This window comes from Hypanus sabinus, chromosome 6 (assembly GCF_030144855.1).
Source record: "Hypanus sabinus isolate sHypSab1 chromosome 6, sHypSab1.hap1, whole genome shotgun sequence".
Lineage (NCBI taxonomy): Eukaryota > Metazoa > Chordata > Chondrichthyes > Myliobatiformes > Dasyatidae > Hypanus > Hypanus sabinus.
This window is the reverse complement of record NC_082711.1, coordinates 18,251,444-18,276,706: the sequence shown is the minus strand read 5'-3', so window position 1 is coordinate 18,276,706 and position 25,263 is coordinate 18,251,444.

The following is a 25,263-nucleotide window of genomic DNA, read 5'->3' as shown; positions in this document are numbered from 1 at the left end:
GATTCTGGTTCCTTGAGTTATCATAGGGATGTTTTCCTGGACATTAATTTTGCAATGGCTGCCATTTTGGGATTGGATATTCCTAATCTCTCTCTCTCTATATATATAAAGCAAAAAATGGTTTTGTAAATTACAGATTTCTTCCCTGAACAGCCAAAGTTCATAAATCAAAATGTTTGTAAATGACAGAGTGCCGTGAGGAACTGCACGGATGGGGAGGTGAGGACTTGGGAGAATGCGTCATGATTCTTCTGAATGTGGGGAAGGCTTGAAAAATGTTCAGCGTTCGAAGTAAATGTATTATCAAATTACTTACAGTACAGAAGTCTCAGACACATATATAAAGCTCAGTTAGTCCTGACGAAGGGTCCCGGCCCGAAACGTTGACGGTGCTTCTCCCTATAGATGCTGCCTGGCCTGCTGCGTTCCACCAGCATTTTGTGTGTGTTGTATATACAGCTCGGGTGCCCAAGACTTTCCAACAGAACTGTCATAATTTTATGTATTGCACTGTACTGTTGTCATTAAAAAAAAACAAATTTTATGACATATATGAGTGATGATGAATCTAATTCTGATATGGGTCTCTATTGTGGACTGAGAGTGGGAAGGGGGCAGGGAGATGGGAATTATGGTTGGGAAAAGGAAAAGGGAAAGGAGAGGGAGCGTAAAGTACCAGAGAGACATTCTGTAATGATCAATAGAATGGAATCAAATGACCTTACCTGGTGTCTCAAGGCTGGGTGTGTCTGCACCTATGCTGCACACCTTCCCTGCCACCTGCCCCACACCCCTCCCATAGTGCCCCACCCCTGCCATTTCCAACAGCCAGATTTACAAACTTGCTCTCTGCTCCATGTAGACAAATACGGTACTGTGTAAAAGTCTTGGGCATCCTAGCTATATCATGTGTGTGCTTAAGACTTTTACGCAGTACTGTATGTGTCACTAGCTGGCTGGTGGCGCAGTGGCATCAGCGCCGGACTTCGGAGCAAAGGCTCCCAAGTTCGAATCCAGCCGGCTCCATTGCAAGTTTTCCATCCGTGCCGGGTTGAGAATCGAGCTAGCAACTCGGCCTCATAAAAATAAGAAAGGCTGCTAAAAAAACACTGTCATGACGGCATCCCGATCTTGGAGTTAAGGGCTCTCCTCTTCTCTATCTATCTCTATAGACTACCCTGAGGTACAGCAGGTATTCACTGGAAAATGAAGGAATAAAATAGAATTTATGAAAAGCTATTCTCCAGTTTAAGATGGCACTGGTGAACACAGCGATGACTTGCTAGTAACCAAGACAAAACCAGTATTACTCACACTTTTTCTGGTAAACGATCACTGCACAGCCTGGCAGTTTTGCGATGTGAACTGAAGGTGCAGGATGGTTACAGTGTAGTGTGTATGGGCCGACCAAGGAAGTGGGACCCGAGCCCAAGGGCAAGCACCAAGCCAATGTTTGACCAATTTAAGGGCTGGGCCAGATTGGAAAGGTCCGAATCAAGGTGGTGGGTCTCGGGAGTGTATTGAAGCAACAGGGCCTGGGTCTGAGAGCGAGGGATGAGACAAGGTTTGGTTGTATAATCGTCGGGCCAGGTTGAAGAAGTCAGGGTGTCTGGCCAAAGGTGAGGGATGGGCTGGTGCTCCGCTCACAGCTCAGTGAGGTTTACTTGTCCCTGCACCGAACTGAGGCTGTGACCTGCAGCTAACGGGCTCCTGGATCGGCGATGACCGGCTTCGTGGCCGTGGACTCACTTTTGTGAGCTTCAGTCAGCTCTGAATGTTATTTGCTTACGTTTATTGTTTGCACGGTTTGTTTTGCTTTGCGCATTGGCTGTTTGACTGTTTTCCTTTTTTAATGATTCTATTGGGTATCTTTGTGTTGTGGCTGCCTGTAAGGAGGCAAATCTCAAGGTGGCATATAGTAAACTTACTTTGATAATAAATATACTTTGAATTTTGATAACAGAGACTGACAAACATCCAATCTGCAAAAGAGGATAACCGATGAAAATAATAAATACATATAAATATCTAAATAATAATGTGGGTGGTGGGGTGTAAGGCGCTGCTTCCCTCCGCTAGCCTGCAGGTCACCCTTGGGCGAGGTGATTAGATTTGCAATCAGTGTAACGTCAGTCCATGGAAGTAGGCAGTGGATGGCCCAAACTTATCACAAGCCCTGGTTATGTGACCGCTGACACCAGACAGACAATAAAACCATCAGAGCATAAGACACAGAAGCAGAATTAGGCCATTCAGCCCATCGAGTCTGCTCTGCCATTCCATCGTGGCTGATCCCGGATCCCACTCAACCCCACACACCTGCCTTCTCGCCATATCCTTTGATGCCCTGACCGATCAGGAAATGATCAACTTCCGCCTTAAATATACCCACAGACTTGGCCTCCACTGCAGTCTGTGTCAGGGCTTTCCACTGATTCACTACACTCTGGCTAAAACAATTCCTCCTTACCTCTGTTCTAAAGAGTCGCTCCTCAATCTTGAGGCTGTGCCCTCTAGTTCTGGATACCCCCAGCATAGGAAACATCCTCTCCACATCCACCCTATCTAGTCCTTTCAACATTCAGTGGGTTTCAATGAGATCCCCGGCGTTCTTTTAAATTCCAGTGAGTACAGGCCCAAAGTTGCCAAATGCTCCTCATATGTTAACCCCTTCATTCCTGGAATCATCCCCATGAACCTCCTCTGGACTCTCTCCAATGACAAGACATCCTTTCTGAGATATAGAGCCCAAAACTGTTGACAATACTCCAAGTGCAGCCTGACTAGTGTCTTATAAAGGCTGTGGCCACACACTTCAATTCCACAGACCACTCCCACTCCGATATGTCTGTCCATGGCCTCCTCTACCGTCAAGATGAGGCCACACGCAGGTCGATGGAGCAATACCTTATCTCCCGCCTAGGTAGCCTCCTTCCTGCCAGCATGAACATTCAACTCACTGACCTCCGTTGATACCCCTGCCCCCCCACCCCCATCCCTATCTATTATTTTAGTCTGGATCTCTTTCTGATACTGACCCCTGAGGAACACCACTAGTCACTGGCAGCCAACCAGAAAAGGCTCCATTCATTCCCACTAACTGCCTCCTGCCTGTCAGCCATTCCTCTATCCATGCCAGTATATTTCCTGTAACACCATAGGATTTTATCTTGTTCAACAGCCTCATGTGAGGCACCTTATCAAATGTGTTCTGAAAATCCAAATAAATGACATCCACTGCCTCTCCTTTGTCCACCCTGTTTGTTACTTCCTCGAATAACTCTAACAGATTTGTCAGGCAAGATTTCCCTTTACAGAAACCATGCTGACTTTGACTTATTTTATCATTAGTCTCCAAGTACCTGGAAACCTCATCCTTAATAACAGACTCTAACAGTTTCCCAACCACTGAGGTTAATTCTCCAGTCCTCCTGGACCATGCCAGAATCAAGTGTTTCTTGAAAGATCATGACCAATGAATCCATTATCTCTTCAGCAATCTCTCTCAGGACTCTGGGATGTGGTCCATATGATCCAGGTGACTTATCCACCTAAGACCTTTGAGATTGATTAACACTTTTTCCTTTGTAATAGCAATGGCAGTCACTCCTGCTCCCTGACACTCTCAGACCTCTGGCACACTGTTAGTGTCTGCCACAGTGAAGACAGATGCAAAGTACCCATTAAGTTCATCTGCCATCTCTTTGTCCCCCATTACTACCTCATCAGCATCGTTTTCCAGTGGTCCAATATCAACTCTCACCTCCCTTTTACTCTTTATATAGCAGAAAGAAATTATAGTATCCTGCTTTATATTATCAGCTAGTTTTTCCATTGTGTGGATGGTAAATCATATCCATCAGGGTGATAACATGGTGATACAGCCCAATTGGAAATATCAGGCTAAGAGTCTACCATAACACTGTAGTTACAGCAAATGTCTATACAAAAGACAAGAGAGAGAGAGAGAGAGAGAGAGAGAGAGAGATCCACCTTGAGTTCTCTACGTACTCTCTTCTCATGCTGCCATCAGGAAGAAGGTACAGGAGCCTCAGGTTCACACCACCAGGTTCAGGAACAGTTATTACCCTTCGATCACCAGGCTCTTGAACTAGAGGGAAATTGCTGTACCATACTGGATCTGATTTATATCTGCACGTTAATGTGAAAAGTTGTTTATTTCTGGGATGTCATGGAGTTAAGAATATTTCTCAGTGCTGGGGGAGTTGAAGAATAATTACCCTGTCACTACAGATCGTGCATTGAGAGTGATGTTCACACAACACTGGCTCATACTTCATCTGGCACTCCCAGAAAATCTTTTCACTCCGTTCTGTGAGGAACGAACTAACAAGAAGCTTCCAGCATATCATCTATGGTGCTTAGAAGGAGACCCTTTCTCAGAGCTATATTAGATATTCTTAATTAGTCCATCAACACCCCTTCACAAGACACATTCAGTGGCCACTTCATTAGGGACAGGAGTGGAACCCAGGGCAGTCTTCTGTTGTTGCAGCCCCTCCTCTTCAAGGTTTGATCTGGTGTGTGTTCAGAGATGCTCTTCTGCACACCACTGTTGTAACATGTGTTTATTTGAGTTACTGTCGCCTTGAACCAGTCCAGCCACTCTCCCCTGACCTCTCTCACTAACAAGGTATTTCCACTCACGGAAGTGCTGTTCACTGGATGTTTTTAGTTTCTCACAGCTTTCTCTGTAAACTCTCGAGACTGGTGAGCAGAATAGAGTTACACACATCACACTTAACTGTACTGAAGTTCATTTGCCACTCCTTGGCCCACTTCCCAGCCTCTGTTTCAAGAAAAAGCCTTCAACCACCACACTCAGCTTCCTACCCCCATCTTCCCCATGCTCTCCCTGGATTCTATTCGACTTAACCTTCCAGACAAGCCTGCCATGTAGGACCCTTGAAGAAGTCCAGTTCGGCAACATTTCCTGTCCTAGTCTCATCCAATATGTTGGTTACTTTCAGAAAGATTTATCAAGCGCAACTTTCCATGCTCAAAGCCATGCTGACTCCTCCAAATGCTGATAGAATTCCTTCCAGTAATTTCCATACTACTGATGTCAAGCTGACTAGCCTGTAGTTCCTGGCCAGTAACATCATGAAGGGTCCCACCAGCACTGCTCATGGACTGTTTGTCCCACTCCCTTCAGGGAGGAGGCTGTGCAGCATCCACGCCAGGACCACCAGACTCAAAACCCCTTACTTTCCCCAAGCAGTAAGGCTGATAAACACTTCCACTCACAAACCCACCCCTTCACACCCCCCACCGCCACTACTTAGTCGATTCCTGTCAGTCACCTGACGTACTGTGCCTAGCCTCACTTAATGGACATAGAATCAATCTATGTGTCTAAGCTATCTTATGTATTTATATTTATTGTGATGTTAAATTATAGTATTCTTTCTCTAATGTGTTTGTTTTTCATGCTGCATTGGATCTGGAGTAATAATTATCTTGTTCTCCTTTACACTTGTGTAGTGCAAATGAAATTCAACAATCCTGAATCTTGAGAAGGCATTACATTGCATCTCGGAGGGGTGGAAGTGGTACCTTCACAGAGCCCTGTATTAATTCAGTGGTGTGCGGGAGGTAAATAGTTCCCTGAACCAGCTGGGCAATCTCAGTGTGATGTTTCCATCTATCACTCTCACTAGCACTCAAACGTTTGATATATGATTCAACCTGATGCATTTTGCATACAATTTCTTGGGATATCCATCCACATTGCACTCTAATAAGCATTGGTTACTTCAGCTGAGCAAAGTTAAAACTTTAGGCAAAGCAGAGACAAGAGCTGATGAATTAACCCCACCCCCCCACCCCGAGCCTCATTTGTGTTCATCAGATTAACCCCATTGATGAGGTTTTATAGCTATGTGGTATAAACCATGGCATCATACATTATACTGCGATACATCAACTCCGAAGAGGCAGTAACAGTAATTTTAGCAGCAACAAAAGAAATAGACAGCTCTTTTTGGTAATTGGTCTTGATATTTTTCATAATGAAAAATTCTCCAGATTTGGTCAGTTTATATCACTCACTCTTTAGAAGCGCTTTACTTCTGTTAACAATAATTCAAAATAGGCTCTGTTGGATTAGTCATTTTTCTTGTAGGTTCATGTTCCTATGCCAGCTTATAATCTTATGTGTGTGGAGTCACTTTGACCAGGTAAGGTTGACAGGTGTTCCTTCAGGACAACCAGAAGTCCTATTGGGCAGAAGGTGCAAAAGCCCAAAAGTTCGTACCACCAGGTTCAAGACGGCTTCTACCCCACTGTACAATAAGATGGCACTCTTGCGCTCACACTCTGGCCGTATCACCATCTGGTAGGGGAGTGGGGTGGGGAGGGTGCTACTGCACAGGATCAAAGTAAACTGTCGAAAGTTGTAATATCTCCACCATGGGCTCCTGGCTCCATAACATCCAGGACATCTGCAAGGTGTGACTGCCTCAGAGAGGCAGCGTCCATTATTAAGGACCCCCATCACCCAGGACATGCCCTCTTCTCAGTGCTACCATCAGGTAGGAGGTACAGAAGACTGAAGACACACACTCAGCGATTCAGGAACAGTTTCTTCCCCTCCGCTATCGGATTTCTGAATAGACATTGAACCCATGAACAATACCTCACTACTTTTGTACTTCTACTGTCTTTGCACTATTTATTGAACTTAACGATATACATATATTGAACTTAACAGTAATTCACTGTTTTTCTCTCTATTGTCATGTATTGCATCGTACTGCAACTGTAAAATTACCACTTTCACAACATATGCCAGTGATATTGAACCTGACCCTGATCTACGCCTTATGATCTTGCACCTATTGTTTCCCTCCTCTGCACTTTCACTTCATCTTTCATTGTTATTGTTTTACCTTGTTCTATTTCAATGCTCTGCGTAACCCGATCTGTACGAACAGTACACAAGGCAAGCTCTTCACTATCTCTCTGTCCCTTACAAAAATAAACCAATTCCAATTCTAGTTCCAATACCCCCAAGTGAAATAATAATCCAATTTAACAATTTAGGAGCCACACTTTCAATCCAAAGCAGGAACAGAAGCGATTCAAGTACCAGGCCATAATAGGCCGTGAAGCCTCAGGCTCGTATTTACAAAGTTCACTGCTCCCTCAGGCTTCGTGTGGCTGTTGGTGCCAACACCGCTGTTGTACTTTCAAGTGGCTTTATTGAATTTTCAGCAACATACACTAATATAAAAGCGTGGAGTCAGTACTTTTAAAAGCAAGTATTGAACCGTGCTGTGAGAATCGAAGGCACTCACACAGGCACAGACTCTGCTTCCTCAATGGATCAGTTGCCAGGCTGGTGGCCGGGTTACATCAGAGGAAATAAGCAATCTGGCAGATTTAACATGATCTGGCAGGGACATCTACTCTTCCAATAAAATCTCACCCAAGGCTCAATTGTATCCGAAAATAATGAAGGGTTTATTGATAATGCAGTATGCGCTGCAACCCCACCTCCAGCACCAAACCATTAAACAAATCCCAAGTTACGCTCAGTGGCCACTTTATTAGGTACACCAGGACACCTACTTGTTAATGCAAATATCTAATCAGCCAATCATGTGGCAGCAACTCTGCATAGAAGCATGCAGATGTGATCAAGAGGTTCAACTGTGGTTCAGACCAAACATCAGAATGAGGAAGAAAGTCACTTTGACTATGGAATGATTTTTGGTGCCAGATGGGGTGGCTTGAGTATCTCAGAAACTGCTGATCTCCTGGGATTTTCACACACAACAGTCTCTAGAATTTACAGAAAACACTGCGAGAAACAGAAAAGCATCCAGTGAACAGCAGTTCTGTGTACAAATATGACTCATTGATTAGCGAGGTCAGAGGAGAATGACCAGACTAGTCCAAGCTGACAGAAAGGTGACAGTAACTCAAATAACCATAGCATAAGACCATAAGACATAGAAGAAGAATTAGGACATTCAGCCCATCGAGTCTGCTCCACCATTCCATCACGGCTAATCCCAGATCCCACTCAACCCCATACACCTCTCTTCTCACCATATCCTTTGATACCATTAAGGAAACTATCAACTTCTGCCTTAAGTATATGCACAGACTTGGCCTCCACAGTTTATGGCAGACCATTCCACGGATTTACTACTCTCTAGCTAAAGAAATTCCTCCTTACCTCGGTTCTAAATGGTCACCCTCAATTTGGAGGCTGTGCCCTCAAGATCTGGATACCCCCACCACTGTATTCCATCTGCCACTTATTTGCACATTCTTCTGATTTGTCCAAGTCCAGCTGCAATTGCATTGCTTCCTCAGCATTACTTACCCCTCCACCTATCCCCGTATCATCACTAAGCCGTCAATTCCACTATCTAAATCATTGACAAACAATGTGAAAACTGGCAGTCCCGACACAGACCCGTGAGGAACACCACTGGTCACTGGCAGCCAACCAGAAAAGGCCCCTTTTATTCCCACCCGCTGCCTCCTGAATGTCAGCCATTCTGCTACAAGTGCCAGTATCTTTCCTGTAACGCCATAGGATTTTATCTTGTTAAGCAGCTTCATGTGTAGCACCTTATCAAATACCTTCTAAAAATCCACCTAAATGACATCCGCTGCCTCTCTCTCCTTTGTCCACTTTGCTTGTTACTTCCTTGAAAAACTCTATCAGATGTGTAAGATTTCCCTTGACAGAAACCATGCTGTCTTTTATTTTATCATTAGTCTCCAAGTACCTCGAAACCTCATCCTTAATAATAGACTCCAACACATTCCCAACCACTGAGGTGAGGCTAACTGGCCTATCATTTCCTTTCTTTTGTCTTCCTCCCTTCTTAAAGAGTGGAGTGACTGTGGTGAACTACATATACCTGTCTGGACATGCCCCCTGCTGACTGCTCCTGTGGCTCCTCCCACAGACCCCTGCATAAAGGCGATAGAGGTCTGAGCCCGGCCCTCATTCTCCAGGATGTAGTATGGTGGTCAACTACTGCTTGTTCTTTCTTCCAGTCAATAAAAGCCGATATCTCGACTTCACGCCTCAGAGAGAGTTATTGATGGTGCATCAATGACATTTGCAATCTTCCAGTCCTCTGCAACCATGCCAGAGTCAAGTGATTCTTGAAAGATCATGACCAATGCATCATGTTACAACTGTGGTGTGCAGATGGCATCTTGTTTGAGAGGACTCTCCTAATATGGCAGCTAGTGACAGGCATACCTCAACACAACTCCGATTATTCAGTCTGAACAGATGTGATCTCAGGAGATCTATTTACTAAGATAACTTACTTTGCTGCCTATTATAGAGGAACAATAAATTGACAGGAGGCTAACGCAATACTGCGTGCCCCATGGTCACGTAGTGGGTAGCGTGAGGTTATTACAGCTCGGGGCATTTGATACAGTTTGGAGTTCAATCCTGGCGCTGTCTGTAAGGAGTTGTACGTTCTCCCTGTGAACCACGTGGTGTTCTTGTTTCCTCCCGCAGTCCAAAGACGTACTGGTTAGTAGGTTAGTTGGCCATTGTAAATTGGCTTGTGATTAGGCTAGTGTTGAAAAGGTGGGTTGCTGGGCAATAGGGCTCATTGGGCCGGAAGGGCCTGTTCCATGTTGTATCTCTAAAAAGATAAACAGTCAATCCAACATGGTTGATTCAAATGAAATGAAACACCTCCAGTTCTGTCTCTGTTGCTTTTATTCGCTCCTTCACCACTTCTTCCTTAAAGTTCTTACAATGATATCATTAATGTATACAATTAAGTGTAAAATTCCAAGCATAGCAGTCTTACCTTGAGTAGAAAAGAGTTCAAGGGCATTCTTCCACTGATTTCTCCTCTTCCTTTCCAGTCCTGATGAGGAGTCGCGGCCAGAGACGTCGATTGCTTACACTTTTCTATTGATGCTTTCTGACCTGCTGAGTTCCTGCAGCATTTTGTGTGTGTTGCCATAGAATAGTTATTTTGTATAAACAATACAAATTTGTCCAAAGTTGTCCAGTGGATCCTCGCGTTGCTCTAGATTTCCAGCATCTGCAAAAACTCTTGTGTTTAGTTGTATTGAACCCCAGTTATTTCTCAAGCACATTCAAAGAACTGTGAAGCACATACCTCTGTCCTAATCCATATTCTTTTATCATGTTTAACTACTCAAAGCTTGGGTTTCAACTTATAATGAACCTCCTGTTAGTTTCTTCTCTATCATCTTGGAGCCTGAAGATAGTTCCCAATGTCCTGGTGTCTCATATATATCTGATGTCATTTGTGGCCGACTGTTTGATGCCACTATCTATGTCCCTTTGCTCTGTCTGTACCCCACCATCTGTCTGTGTGTACCAGTCTGACCTTCTTAAGTTGTTTTGCTATCTCTGGTTCATCCAATGTTACCTCACCTAATTAATAATAATGTTAATATTTATTCCTGGCCTCTTTGACCAACAAAGTTTGCATTCTGTTTACAAAGAAGATAGGAATTAGAACACAGTGTGTTATAACACAATACAAGGCCCATCGGCCCATAATGTGCCAACCTTTTTCCAAGATCAATCTAACCCTTTCCTCCTACATAGCCCTCCATTTTTCTATCATCCATCTGCCTCTCTAAGAGCCTCCCATGCCCTTAATGTATAAGAGGCAATATATTGGTATAGAGAAAGTTCAGTGCAGGCAGACAATAAGGTACAAGGGTCATGTGTCATGATGAGGTAGATTGTGAAACAAGAAGACCACAAAGAGTCTTATATTAGTGGGATAGAATCTGTTCTTGAGCCTGATGATGTGCGTTGTCAAGCTTTTTTTAATCTTCTGCCCCTTGGGAGGGTGGAGAAGAGACAATAACCTAGGTGGGAGAGGTCTTTAATTACATAGGCGGCTTTCCTGAGGCAGAGGGAAGTGTAGAGGGTGTCCACGGAGGCTGGCTTTTGTGATGGATTCAACTGTGTTTACAACTCTGTTGTTGGGAAGACAAGTTGTCCTCCCAAGCTCTGATGGTTTGGTCATTCGGGGGGGAAGCAGTGGTCGACAGGAAAATGTATCATCACGCCAAACTCAAGGCTGCAGCTGTGGTTAGCACAATGCTTTATAGTACCCGAGACCTGGGTTCAATTCCCGCTGCTGCCTGTAAGGAGTTTGTACGTTCTCCCCGTGACCGCGTGGGTTTACTCCGGGTGCTCCGGTTTCCAACCACAGCTCAAAGATGTACAAGTTGGTAGGTTAATTTGACATTGTAAATTGCCCTCCGTTTAGGCTGATATTAAATCGGGAGATTGCTGAGCAGTGCTGATCAAAGTGCCGGAAAGGCCCATTCCATGCTATATCTCAATAGATTAATCAATGAATTCAAAGTCAAAGTAAATCTATTATCAAAGTGTGTACATTTGATGTACAATGTGTACAATATGTCGTCATTTGAAGTTCAAAGTACAAAGTTCGAAGTAAAATTTACCACATACTGTTTTTCCTGCGGGCATACTCAGTGAATCTATAGAATAGTAACTGTAAACAGGATCGATGAAAGAACAAGAGCGTAGAAGACAACAAACTGTGCAAATGCAAATATAAATAAATAGCAATAAATAACAAGAGCATGAGCTGACAAGATAAAGAAGCCTTAAAGTAAGACCATTGGATGCCTTGAGATTAATTATCTTAAAGCGATTTACAGGAAAATCTCAAAATACGATAGAATTTATGAACAACTATACATAAACAAAGACCAGGGAACAATCAATGTGCAGAAGAAGACAAATTGTGGAAATAAAAAAAATCAATAAATAATACTGAGACCAAGAATGGTAGAGGTTTCCATAGGTTGTGCAATCAGTTCAGTGCTGGGGTGAGCGAAGCTATCCACTCTGGTTCAGGAGCCTGATGGTTGTAGAGTAATAATTGTTCATAAATCTGGTGGGACCTAAGGGCTCCTGAACCACCTGCTCAATGGTGGTTGCAAGAAGAGAGCTTGGTCTGCAGGGTGGGGGACCTTGATGAAGGCAGAAAATCATAAACATAAAAGATTCTGTAGTTCCTGGAAATCCAGAGTAATGCACCCTTGGCCCAAAAACGTTGAACATTTATTCCTCTCAATAGATGCTGCCTGACCTGGGGAGTTCCTCTAGCATTTTGCCTGTGTTTTTTTTTGTGTGTGTGTTAGACTGGTCTGTGTCCACAATTTTCTGTAGGAGTCTACATTTCACTGATCTTTCCATACCAGACCATGTATCCCAGTTGGTGTGATCTCTCTGCCAGTTGGTGTGATCCTACTGCCCAGTTGGTGTGAACTTTCTGTCCAGTTAGTGTGATCTTTCTGCCAGTGGGTGTGATCCTACTACCCAGTTGGTGCAATCTTTCTACCGGTTGGTGTTGTCTTTCTGCCAGTTGTGATGTTTCTGCTGGGTTGGTGCAGTCTTTCATTGATTCTATTATGGTTATTATTCTATTCTGTATTTATTGCATATGAAAATCACTCAGGTTTGTAGATGATGACAAATACATACTTTGATAATAAGTTTACTTTGACTTTACTTAGAGCTTCAAACCAGTTTTGATACTCGCCACAATTGCATGCCATGAGTTCACCATGCCAAATAACCTTTGACTCAACAGATGAGTCAATTTATGTTGTTCTGCTTGCATTCTGCAATGGGCTTTTGTCAACACTTTCTTCAGGAAGTGCGTGGGCCTGAGGTGCTCACAAATATCTGCAATGAAACAGTTGTGTGATAAAACGTTGACTTTCATTTGCTGCCCGGGCCCAAGGTCAGCCCGGAGCCAGCAGTGGAAATGTCAGATGGGTGGAAGACGAGGGTAAAAGAGTCTACGGGGACAGTGTGCAGCATCCTGACGCACAGCCAGAATGCTGGCCCATTGATCCAAAGACCTGAGTTCAAATCCCATACATAGTCATAGAGTCAGAGAGCATGACAGTACACTATCACACCCTTCGGCCCATTTAATCTGTGCTAAACTGTTATTCTACTTACACACACATGGACCATAGTCCTCCATAACTCTCCCATCCATGTACCTAACTCTTAAATATTGAAATAGAGCTTGCATCCACCACTTGACTAGAATATATAAGCAAGGATGTAAGGCCGAGGCTTAAGAGTGCACTGGTGAGACCTCACAGAGTACTTTGAGCTGTTTTGGGTCTCCTATGTAAGAAGGGATGTGCTGACATTGGAGTGGGTTCAAAGGGGGCTCACCAGGATTGAGAAGGTTGTCACATGAGGAGCGTTTGATGGCTCTGGGCCTGTGATCACTGGAATTCAGAAGAATGAAGGAGGATCTCATTGAAACCTTTTGAATATTAAAAGGCCTTGTTAGAGCAGATGTTTCCTGGAGTGGAGGAGTCTAAAAGCAGAGTACACAGCCTCAAGATACAGTAACGTCCATTTAGAACAGGGATGGAGGGGATTTTCCTTAGCCAGGGAGTGGCGAATCTGTGGAATTCATTGCCACAGGTGGCTGTAGAGGCCAAGTCATTTGGGTATATTTAAGGCAGAGAAGTTGATGGGTTCTTGATTGGTCAGGGCATGAATGGTTACGGGAGAAGGCAAGAGATTGGGGCTGAGAGGGAAATGGATCAGCCATGATGAAATGGCAGAGCAGACTTGATGGGTCAAATGGCCTAATTCTGCTCCTATATCTTATGGTTTTATGGTCTTCCACTGACAGCTCATTCCACACTCTCACCACACTCTAAATGAAGAAATTCCCCTCAGGTTCCTCTTAAATATTTCACCCTTAACCTATAACCCCTAACTCTAGTCTCATCCAACTTCCGTGGGAGGAGTCTCCTTGCATTTACACTATCTATACCCCTCATTCTCTTACGTTCCAGGGAAAAAAGTCCTAACCTATCCAATCTTTCCCTGTAACTCAGGTCCTCATGTCTTGGCAACATCATTTATATTTACAGTGAAATGCGTTTAATTGGGACCCATCAGAACTTTACTCACCTTCCGTTCCCACCGGCCACTCAGCTCCTTTCTGTCTCTCGGTGTAGCTGGTTGAGTGCCCCGTTAAATCACTTCGACAGGTGGGCTAAACCAGGTGAGGATAGCTGGCGGGTTATCATACCTGTCCTTGCATGGGAAGTCTGCTCCGGTGAACTGCACAGATGAAATCAACAGTGAGGTCTAACGCCCAAGATGGCAGTTCTGCAACACTTCATGGAGAGCAACAGGCGTGCTAAGCACAGAGGAAGTCATGGTTATCCACTGCAACCAAGGAACACCCCAGATTATGATGACTACTCTTACCACTGGGCCTGGACTTCCGAGGTTGAGAGAGTGGAATGCCTTTTCCATTTTAAAAACTCTTCCACGTAGGTTTCACTGTTGTCATTGAAAATGATGGACAACTAACACTCTGCCATGTTCTTTTGATCAGCTGTAAATGAACGCAGGTACCTAGTGCAGGGAACAGATTGCCTTCGTACAGTGCTCGTGAAGGTGGCATCTTCCAAATCTTCACTTGCATTCAATTTGATTGTTGATATCTTCAAATGCTTCATAGTTCTTAATTTGTTGAAGTAGCAAAACTGTTTCATTATGGCCTCTGGCCGTTTCTGGCATCTCCAAGCCTGAATACTTGAAACTTCAGTGAGCAAAACAGTTCTGAATTGTCAAAGTATGTATTTGTCATCATTTACAAACCTGAGATTCATTTTCATATGCAATAAATACAGAATAGAATAATACCCATAATAGAATCAATGAAAGACTGCACCAACCCAGCAGAAAGACTGAACAGTATTTCAATAAAATCAGTTGTGAGTGTTTGCGTTCAAAAAGCAGTGATTTTGGTCACTGCTTATTTCCCACCAACTATCAGTGACCAAAATCACTGCTTTTTGAACACAAACACTAGCAACAGATTTTATTGAAATACTGTTCACTCTAAGCACGGTATAGTGTCAAATGGCCACATGGCTTCACACGACTGATGCTAGTTAGAAACTGTTTGGTAACAGTCTCTCTCCCAATTAAGAGGCAAAGTGTCCCAAATATAGAAGGGAATCCCAGCTATTGTCTCGATTAGTTTTTGTCCTTTAAGAGTGGTCCCAAATAAACATCCCCAATTAACCAATGCCTCAGTTAACCAGAATCGTGTGTGTGTGTGTGTGTGCGTGTGTGTGTGTGTGTGTGTGTGTGTGTGTGTACAACATCCCATAAACCACACCACTTAATTCACAATGCACTGTAATAAAAACATAAAACAGAACTAAAGTCATAAAAATGCTAAAAAAATATTGATGGTACCCCAAAGGGCAGCAAGGGTAACCTGTGAAATAAAATCTTTGTACTTCTTGATGCTAAGGAAGTCTAATGACAGTCTGTTGATGACATACTCAGAAGGACCCTTGGAATCAGACTCATCACAGCCCTGGTCTAAATGTGGACCGAAGAACTGACTTTAGGAGCTGAGGAGAGAGAAGTCACTCTTGACATCTTGACTCTTGAATGTGGGATCAAGGTCAAATTGAGTGGGTTTCAAAAGGAAAAAAAAACTCCAGTAACTCAAGTTCATCATTGTCATTATGTGTCATCTTATGGTCTCGTGACCATGGTTAATCTTGGCAAATTTTTCTACAGAAATGGTTTTCTTGCCTTCTTCTGGGCAGTGTCTTTACAAGTTGGGTAACCCCAGCCATTATCAACTCTCTTCAGAGATTGTCTACCTGGCACCAGTGGTCACATAACCAGGATTTGTGATTTGCATCGGCTGCTCATACGACCATCCACCTCCTGCTCCCATGGCTTCATGTGACCCTGATCGGGGGCTAAACAGGTCCAACACCTAGCCCAAGAGTGACCTGCAGGCTAGTGGAGGGAAGGAGCGCCTTACACCTCCTTCGGCAGAGACGTTTCTCCACCCTGCCACCCTAATTCAAGATATACCTCGCATAAAAGAAAATGGTTGTCGGGGTTGGATGTCAGGGCAGCAGTGGTTACTTGGGTCTGTACTCACCAATTTTAGCAACTTCCGCAATGTTTATCACTCTGGATCTGATGCAGTATACAAAATACTATAACATAAAAACAATACATTTAAATGTAAAATAAATCCTATAAAACAAAATATCAAATAACTCATAAAAACAAAAGGTCTGCAGATGCTGGAAATTCCTAGCACCAGACCTTTACTTACCCTAGCTTACCCCTTCACCTTCCAGCTAGCCTCCTCCCGCTCCCCCCTCTGGCATCTTCCCTTTTCCATTTCAGTCCTGAAGAAGGGCCTTGGCCTGAAACATCAACTGGTTATTCACTTCCACAGATACTGCCTGACCTGCCGAGTTCCTCCAGCATTTTGCAGGTGCTGTTATGTACAAGTAATGGCTGTGTCTTCCTGTACAAGTAAAATTAGCGTATATACATAGACTGAATTTATCTAAATATGAGGTGACTTTGACAGGAAATGACAAAATGACCACATGGCCACTGGCAAAAGGAACTCTTCTAGGTAGCAGTGGGGCCTATGAAAATAGTGGGACCATGGCTGTGTGAGTGTAGGTATGAGGTGTGGATGGTACGTGTAAAGTGACAGTGCATGGGGGTGGACGAAGGGTGCCGAGAAGGTGTGGAAAGAAGTGGTTGATGTGGATGTAGTGGTGGTGGGGTGGGTTAGTGGATTGAGCCGTTGATCAACCTCATGCCATGAGGGAAGTAATGGCCAATGTCTACACAATGATTATTTGCATCTCCTTTATAAATAAAACAGTCCATGACTGCCTGGAACAGGACTTGGATTGTGAAGGCAGGCATGGGCTGACACGTGACAAGTAGAGAGGTCATGTTGCAACTCTACAAATCTCTGGTGAGACTGCACTTAGAGTACTGTGTTCAATTCTGGTCACCTCATTATAGGAAGGATGTGGAAGCTATGGAGAGGGTGCAGAGGAGATTTACCAGGATGTTGCCTGGATTGGAGAACAAGTCATATGAAGCAACGGTCGCAGAGCTGGGACTTTTCTCTTTGGAGCGTAGAAGAATGAGAGGGGTCTTGATAGAGGTCTACAAGATTACGAGAGGCATAAATAGGGTGGATAGTCAGTACCTGTTTCCCAGGGCATCAATAGCAAACACCAGAGGGCATATGTACAAAATTAAGGGAGGGAAGTTTAGGGGAGACATCAGGGGTAAGTTTTTTACACAGAGGGTTGTGAGTGCCTGGAATGACTTGCCAGGGATGGTGGTGGAGGCTAAAACATTAGGGGCATTTAAGAGCCTCTTGGACAGGCACATGGATGAAAGAAAAATGGAGCGTTATGGGGTAGTGTGGGTTTAGTACTTATTTTTAAGGATTATATGGGTCAGCACAACATGGAGGGCTGAAGGGCCTGTACTGTGCTGTTGTGTTCTATGGTTGTGTGGTTCTAAAAGAAACAAAGTCCAAGTTCAGGCAAAGTGATCAAAGTGACAGGCTGTGGAGGAGGGAAGTGTTAGATTGTTTATGGACTGTAGCTTAGCCTAAGACCATGGGCAGCAGGGCCCATACCGTGCTGTATGTTGTTAAGTAACATTCACACCACAAAAGTGTGGAGCAATGAGCACTTCCAGGAAAAAAACAGAGTCAAACCACTTACCCCGAACACTCACAAACACAAGAGATTCTGCAGATGCTGGAAATCTAGAGGAACACATGCACAAAATGCTGGAGGAACTCTGCAGGTCAGGCAGCATCTACGAAGAGGAATGAAGAGTCGACGATTTGGGATAAGACCCTCCTTTTGAAGGATCTCTACATGGGTGAACCACCCCAGCCATTATTGATACTCTTCAGAGATTGTTTGCCTGGCGTCAGTGGTCACATAACCAGGGCTTGTGATCTGCACCTGATCAACCAACCATCCACCACATGCTCCTATGGCTTCACATGACCCTGATCATGGGCTAAGCAGGTGATGCACCTTGCCCAAGGGTGGCCTGCAGGCTGGCAGGGCACCTTGCACCTCTGGTAGACGATCCTTTGGATCCTCAGTTGACTGTGACACCTGGCTCCATTGAATCACAGTCCCCACCGGGTCGAATCCTACAACTGGTTCTCTCTGGCGTCTTCCCTCTTCATCTCCAACTGAACAAAGGACCCAGCTCACATTCCAAAGCACCCGTTATCTCGAGCCATAACCCAAACACTGCTTCTACAGAAAGACCATTACGTCAGCAGTGAAACCTATCCCAGGGTGTTACAAGACCAAAAGACATAGGAACAGAATTAGGCCATTCAGCCCATCGAGTCTGATTCAACATTCCACCATGGCTTCCTGTTTAAGATGGGGCTGGTGAAGCACAGCGATGACTTGCTGGCAGCAAACACAACTATTAGCTGCTTTATTACTCACTCTTTTTCTCAAAAACGATCACTGCAATCAAAGACTCCCCTTTCAGAGTTGAGTTTTTGAACTGCCTGCACGACCTGGCATTTCTTGTGGGTATGAACTGAAGCCTCAAAGCTGCAGGACAGTTGTGGCGTGGTGGGTACGGGACGAACCAAAGTGGCAGGGCCTGGGATTGAGAATATCGAAGTGGCGGGGCCTGGGATTGAGCATATCGAAGCGGCGGGGCCTGGGATTGAGTATATCGAAGTGGCGGGGCCTGGGATTGAGTATATCAAAGTGGCGGGGCCTGGGATTGAGTATATCGAAGTGGCGGGGCCTGGGATTGAGCATATCGAAGTGGCGGGGCCTGGGATTGAGCATAGAAGTGGCGGGGCCTGGGATTGAGAATATCGAAGCGGCGGGGCCTGGGATTGAGTATATCGAAGTGGCGGGGCCTGGGATTGAACATATCGAAGCGGCGGGGCCTGGTATTGAGTATATCGAAGCGGCGGGGCCTGGTATTGAGTATATCGAAGTGGCGGGGCCTGGTATTGAGTATATCGAAGTGGCAGGGCCTGGTATTGAGTGTATCGAAGTGGCAGGGCCTGGTATTGAGTGTATCGAAGTGGCAGGGCCTGGGATTGAGTATATCGAAGTGGCAGGGCCTGGGATTGAGTATATCGAAGTGGCGGGGCCTGTGTCTGAGAGCGCGGGACGACCGGAGGTTCGACCAATTTAAGTGTCAGGGACCTGGGATCTGGGACGGGCTGGTTCAGCTCCCCGCTCTGTGGGTTTACTCATCTCTGCGCTGAGCTGAGGCTGTGACCTGCAACTAACTTGCTCCTGGACCGACTGCAGCAACACTGGCTTCGTGGCTGTCGACTCACCTTTGTGAACTTCAGTTCTGAATATTATTTGCTTTCTTTTATGTTTGCACGGTTAGTTTTTTTCTGGACACTGGGTGTTTGATGGTCTTTTTAAATGGGTTCTATTGGGTTTCTTTGTTTTGTGGCTGCCTGTAAGGAGACAAATCTTAAATTTGTATAAAGTATACATACTTTGATAATAAATGTACTTTGAACTTTGAGCCCTCTACCCATCCTCCTGCCTTCTCCTCATAACCTTTGACACCCAAAATCTCTGTTTTGAATATACCTAGTGACTTGACCTCTGCAGCTGTTCATGGCAATGACTTCCATAGATTTAGTGCCCTCAGACTGAAGAAATTCTTCCTCATCTCTGTTCTGAAGGGACGTCTTTCTATTCTGAGGTTGTGCCCTCTGGTCCCAGATTCCTCTGCTACAGGAAACATGCTCTCCACATTCACTCTATCTTGGCCTTTCAAAGGAATCCACCTCATTCTTCTAAACTCCAGTGAGCACATCAAGCGCTCCTCACATGTTAACCCTTCTGGTGAATCTGCTTTTTACCGCTTCCAATACCAGCACATCCTTTCTCGAATGAAGGGCCCAAACCTGCTCCCAATGCACGTGACAATAGGAAAGCAATCACCCCCAGTGCACTGGATTGTACTTTCAACCTTTGATTGTGGATACAGTTCTCCATGCTCTGTATGAGACTCTGCCTGGTCCAGGAGCTTCAGCCGTTCATCTGACTCAGCCAGCGCAGGCAGGGTCGGAACGAATTTCCCACTAAAGCTGCTGACTGTTCCACCCTCATGATCCCTCGTGCCAATCTATCTTCCATGCCAGATTGACCCCAACCTCGAGAGCTAACTGGGTGGAGCTTGCTCACCTCCTCCTGACTGCGTGGTTCTCCTGCCACATCTCAAAGATGTGTGGTCTGGTAGGCCAACTGGCCACTGCAAATGGGGAGGAGTAGAACTGGGTGATTGATGGTCAGTAGTGCGATTACTCAAGTTGAGTATGAGCTTCTCCTAAGAGGTTGCCTATCGGTGGGTCCTCAGAGGCGAATGTGGGATCCACATTGTTGTGTATTTAATATTTCAGTAATATTTAAGTGACATTGTAAATATATTGTTTGATTAAGCATTCTTTGTTTAATAATTCATTGCAGGTTATATGTAAAAGGATGTGAATGGCATACGTCAATATGCCACCACATCATATGTGCACGGCTCAGTAAAGTAAAGAAACCTGGTTTACACACATCCCCTGGGTGCCCTTGATTTTATTTCAATTAGTTTTGTGTTTTGGTGTTACAAAACATAACAGAGGCAATGAGGAAGTTTTAAATCAAGCTGAGATGACTGCCTGGTGAAGTGCAGTGAGACATACCAGTCTAAAAAGCACAGTGAGATGGTCAGGTTTAAAAAATTCGCAGTCACTTGAGTTTTTAAAAAACTCTGAAAATGGATGAATTCATGAGTTCATAAACAGTGAGTACCAGGTAGTAATAATCATAAATAAACTGAGAAGCAGAAATTCCTGGCTACGTTGGAAAGACAGATGTGTTCACTACCACAACAGATAACTGGATGTTGTACACTGAGTGAATTGAGCAATATTTTGATACAAATGAAATAGCCAAAGAGAAAAGTTTTGCTGAGTGCATTGCGTGGTTTTCTCAGAAGTTTAACAGCTCCAAGGTGAACTTTGCTGATATTATGAAAGTAATGCAGGAACATTATTGACCATTGTTGATTGTAGAACATTTTAGATTTCATAAGCAGTATCAAAAGGAAGGGTATTTATCTCAGAATTCATGACTAAGTTGAAGAGATTGTCGTGAGCATTGTCAGTTCAGTTATAGGCTTAATACACTGAGGGATCGTTTAGTTTGTGGAATCTTACAAGAGAGTATTCAAAAACGGCTTCCTAACTGAAGGACATACTGCAATTAAAACAGCAGTTAGAATTGTTGTATCTATGGAAACAGCAGACAGAGGCACAACTGAGCTGCAGACAGGAATGAAAATGAGCGTGAACAAAATTGCAGTGTCTAGATCAGGGGTTCCCAAACTGTGGTCCAAGGATCCATTGCATAATGGTATTGGCCCACAGCCTAAAAAATGTTGGTCTAGATGGAGGCCTGTCTGACCTAACAAATTCTATTACTGTTGTGGCAGGGGCTCACATACACCAGACCAATGCAGGCTTATAAGTAAAACTTTCAGAAAATGCAACAAAGTAGGACACATACAAAGAGCAGACAAAAATACAAATGGTTTGCATGGGGAAAAGAAAAAGATAAAATGTCAAGTTGCAGTTTCAAAAAGAGCACAGATCTGGATGCTGTTGATGAAAAAATGATACTGGTGAGAGTGACACAGGACTAGGTAGCCTTAAGATTTACTATGTGAAAACTAACCAGAGACAATAAATATAGCTTACAGTAGAAGTGAACATCAAATAAATTAACATGGAATGGGACACTGGCTCAGCTGTTTCAATTATTCTACAAAATGTTAAATGGCATTTCACAAATATTGAACTGAAGCCTGCAGATAACCAATTAAGAACATACACTGAAGAAAGGATAACTCCTGTGGAAATGACAGTCATAACAGTGGAATACAACAATGAACAAGCCACACTGGATTTGTATGTGGTTAAAACAGGAGGGCCAGCATAGTGGGGTCATAATTGGCTGAAACAACTGCAAATTGATTGGAGATTCATCCAACCTTTGCATGCCACATCCCCCGCAATACAGTCAACTGAAAGCAAATTAAGAAAGCTACTGAATGGTGCCATAGCAGCGTTCAAGGATGGCATTGGAAAATACAGACATTTCAAGGGTAAAATAGTGCCACACCCAAGTTTTGCAAAGACCGTCCGCTTTCTTAAACCATCTAGTAACCAGGGAGCTAAATCACATGGAGGCTGAAGGAAATCTGTCCAAGGTTGAGTGGATCCCATGGGCAACACCAGTAATCAAAAAGAATAGGTCAGTCAGCAACTAAGATGATTTTAATATTCTATTACAGAATGTCTCCCTGGTGCTTCCTGCTCCCTTTGCCTTTTCCCAATGATGATTTCCCCCTCCCCCTGCCCCCTTCTCACTCTCAGTCCACAATAGAGACCCATATCAGAGTCAGGTGTAACCCTCTCACCGGGCTCGTATGCAAACTCGGCTCGATAGCTAACTAGGCTAACAGCCACGGGACTCAGCGGTGAGAGGGCCTCCCTTCATAAACAATAGACATCTAGGGTCGGTATGATTTGGGGTTCAACCAAACAGGAAGATTGTGATGTTCCAATTAAAGAAACCTCGATTTGAGCGAATGCTGTGTAAATATTTCCCATACCCAATTAACAGATCGCACGCTGCATAAAATTATAAAGGAAGTATATTTACCAATTTCTGCTTTATCATAAAAATAATAAATGTCAACTCTACCCATTTCCATAGGTGAGTTGCTGACCAGCTGAGCTCCTCCAGCATTTTGTGTGTGTTGCTCAGGATTTCCAGCATCTCCAAATTTTCTCTCGTTTGGGACAAAATTAATAAACATTTTGTGTCAGTCTTCATTGTGGAAGACAGCAGCAGAACGCCAGAAATGCAAATGTGTCAGGGGGCAGAAGTGAATGCAATTGCTATTCGTAAGGAGAAGGTATTTGGAAGGCTGAAAGGACTGAAGATTATACGTCATCTGGACCAGATAGACTACACCCCAGGGTTCTGAAAGAGGTAGCTGAAGAGATTAATTCAGATTCAGTTTATTGTCATTTAGAAACCACAAATGCAATGCAGTTAAAAAATGAGACAACGTTCCTCCAGAATGATATCACAAAAGCACACGACAAAACAGACTACACCAGAAAATCCACATAACGTTTGGCAATTCCCAATCCAGAGTCCGGAGAGGCTGCTACGTGAGGCATTACTAAAGATCTCTCAAGAATTACTAGAATCTGGAACCATTCTGGAGAACTGGAAAATTGCAAATATCATTCCGCTCTTTAAGAAGGGAGGGATGCAGAAGCAAGGAAGTTATAGGCTGGTTAACCTACTTCTAGTGGTTGGAAAGAAGTTGGAGTCTATTATTAAAGATGAAGTTTCAGGGTACTTGCAGGCACATGACAAAATAGGCCAAAGTCAGGATGGTTTCCTTAAGGGAAATCTTTAAGGAAATAATAGGCTGGATAGGCTCGATAAAGGAAAGTCAGGGGATGTTGTTTATTTGGATTTTCGGAAGGCCTTTGACGAGGCGCCGCACATGAGGCTGCTTAACAAGATAAGAGCCCATGGCTTTATCGGAAAGGTGTTAGCATGTTGATGCACTATCAATAACTCTAGGAGACTGGAAGTGAACGAGAGGCTTTTATTTACAGCGAAAAGGGAGCACGACATATCGAGGACTGAGGGAGGAGCAGTGCCCCAATCGCCTTTATACAGGGGTCTGTGGCAGGAGCCACAGGAGCAGTCAGCAGAGGGGCATGTCCAGATAGGTATACATAGTTTACCACATTTACCTTTGTTTTAAAAGAGAGTCCCCATGGGGTGAAGTTTCTTACAAGTATATTTACAGGTCAAGTCTATCAGGCGGTCGAGTCTGTCACTGCGATCTACATAGCACCGGTGGTGATTGCACCGGTGACGGTGGTTGTGCTGGCTCCGGCCTGACTTGAGGTGCCAGCCCATTAGGCATCAGTAATCCCTCATGCATGTGCATGTCGTGAAGAGTTTGTGTAGGGCTTGGCGTGCACGGTGTCTCGTGGGTATATACATCAGTGGGTACGGGGTTCATAGTCACCGTGGAGTGTTCGGGGTAGGAGTCTGGTGCTCCTGCAGGCGCCAGGTCGCAGATGGAGACCGAGTCCTCCCACCCATCAGGTAAGACCACGTAGGCATACTGGGGGTTCGCATGAAGTAGGTGAACCCTCTCGACCAGCGGGGAGTATTTATTGCTCCTCGTATGTTTCCGGAGCAGCACTGACCCTGGGGACGTCAGCCGGTAGGGTGGGCCCAGTGGCCAACTTCCTGGGAAAAGAAAAGAGTCGCTCATGAGGGGTGGCATTGGTGGATGTGCATCACAGGGAGCGGATGGAGTGGAGTGCCTCGGGGAAGACCTCCTGCCAGCGAGAGACCGGCAATCCCTTTTGACCTAAGGGCTAAAAGTGTGGCCTTCCACACCGTGGCATTCTCCCGCTCCACCTGTCCATTCCCCCGGGGATTATATCTCGTGGTCCTACTAGTAGCAATACCCCTAGCCAGCAGGTACTGGCACAGCTCGTCGAGGACCCTCTATCACTGTGGATATAGCAGGGATATCCAAACAGAGTGAAGAGCTGGCGCAGGGCTTTTATGACGGACGTGGCAGTGGTATTGGGGCAGGGGATGGCGAAGGGGAATTGCGAGTACTCGTCAATTTTGTTAAGGAAGTACACATTGCGGTCGGTGGAGGGAAGGAGGCACTTAAAGTTGACACTCAGTCGCTCAAAGGGGCGGGTGGCCTTGATAAGTTGCGCCTTTTCAGGACGGTAGAAGTGCGGTTTGCACTCAGCGCAGACCTGACACTCCCTGGTCATCGTCCTGATTTCCTCAAGGGAGTAAGGCAGGTTCCAGGCTTTCACGAAATGGTAAAGCTGGGTGACCCCCGAGTGGCAAAGATCTGCATGGAGGGCGTATAGCTGGTCGAGCTGTGCGCTGGCACACGCTCCCCGTGATAGGGCATCAGGGGGCTCATTGAGCCTTCCAGGCTGGTACAGGATGTCATAGTTGTAGGTGGAGAGTTCTATTCTCCACCGCAAAATTTTATCATTTTTGATTTTGCCCCGCTGTCGGTTGCTGAACAACTGAGCGCTGGTCGGTCAGCAAGGTGAACCTTTTGCTGGCGAGATAGTGCCTCCAGTGCCTAATAGCTTCCACTACGGCCTGGGTTTCTTTCTCCATCACGGAGTGCCGAATTTCAGGGCCTTGAAGGGTACAAGAGAAGAATGCTACTGGCCTGCCTGCCTTATTGAGGGTAGCAGCCAGCACGAAGTC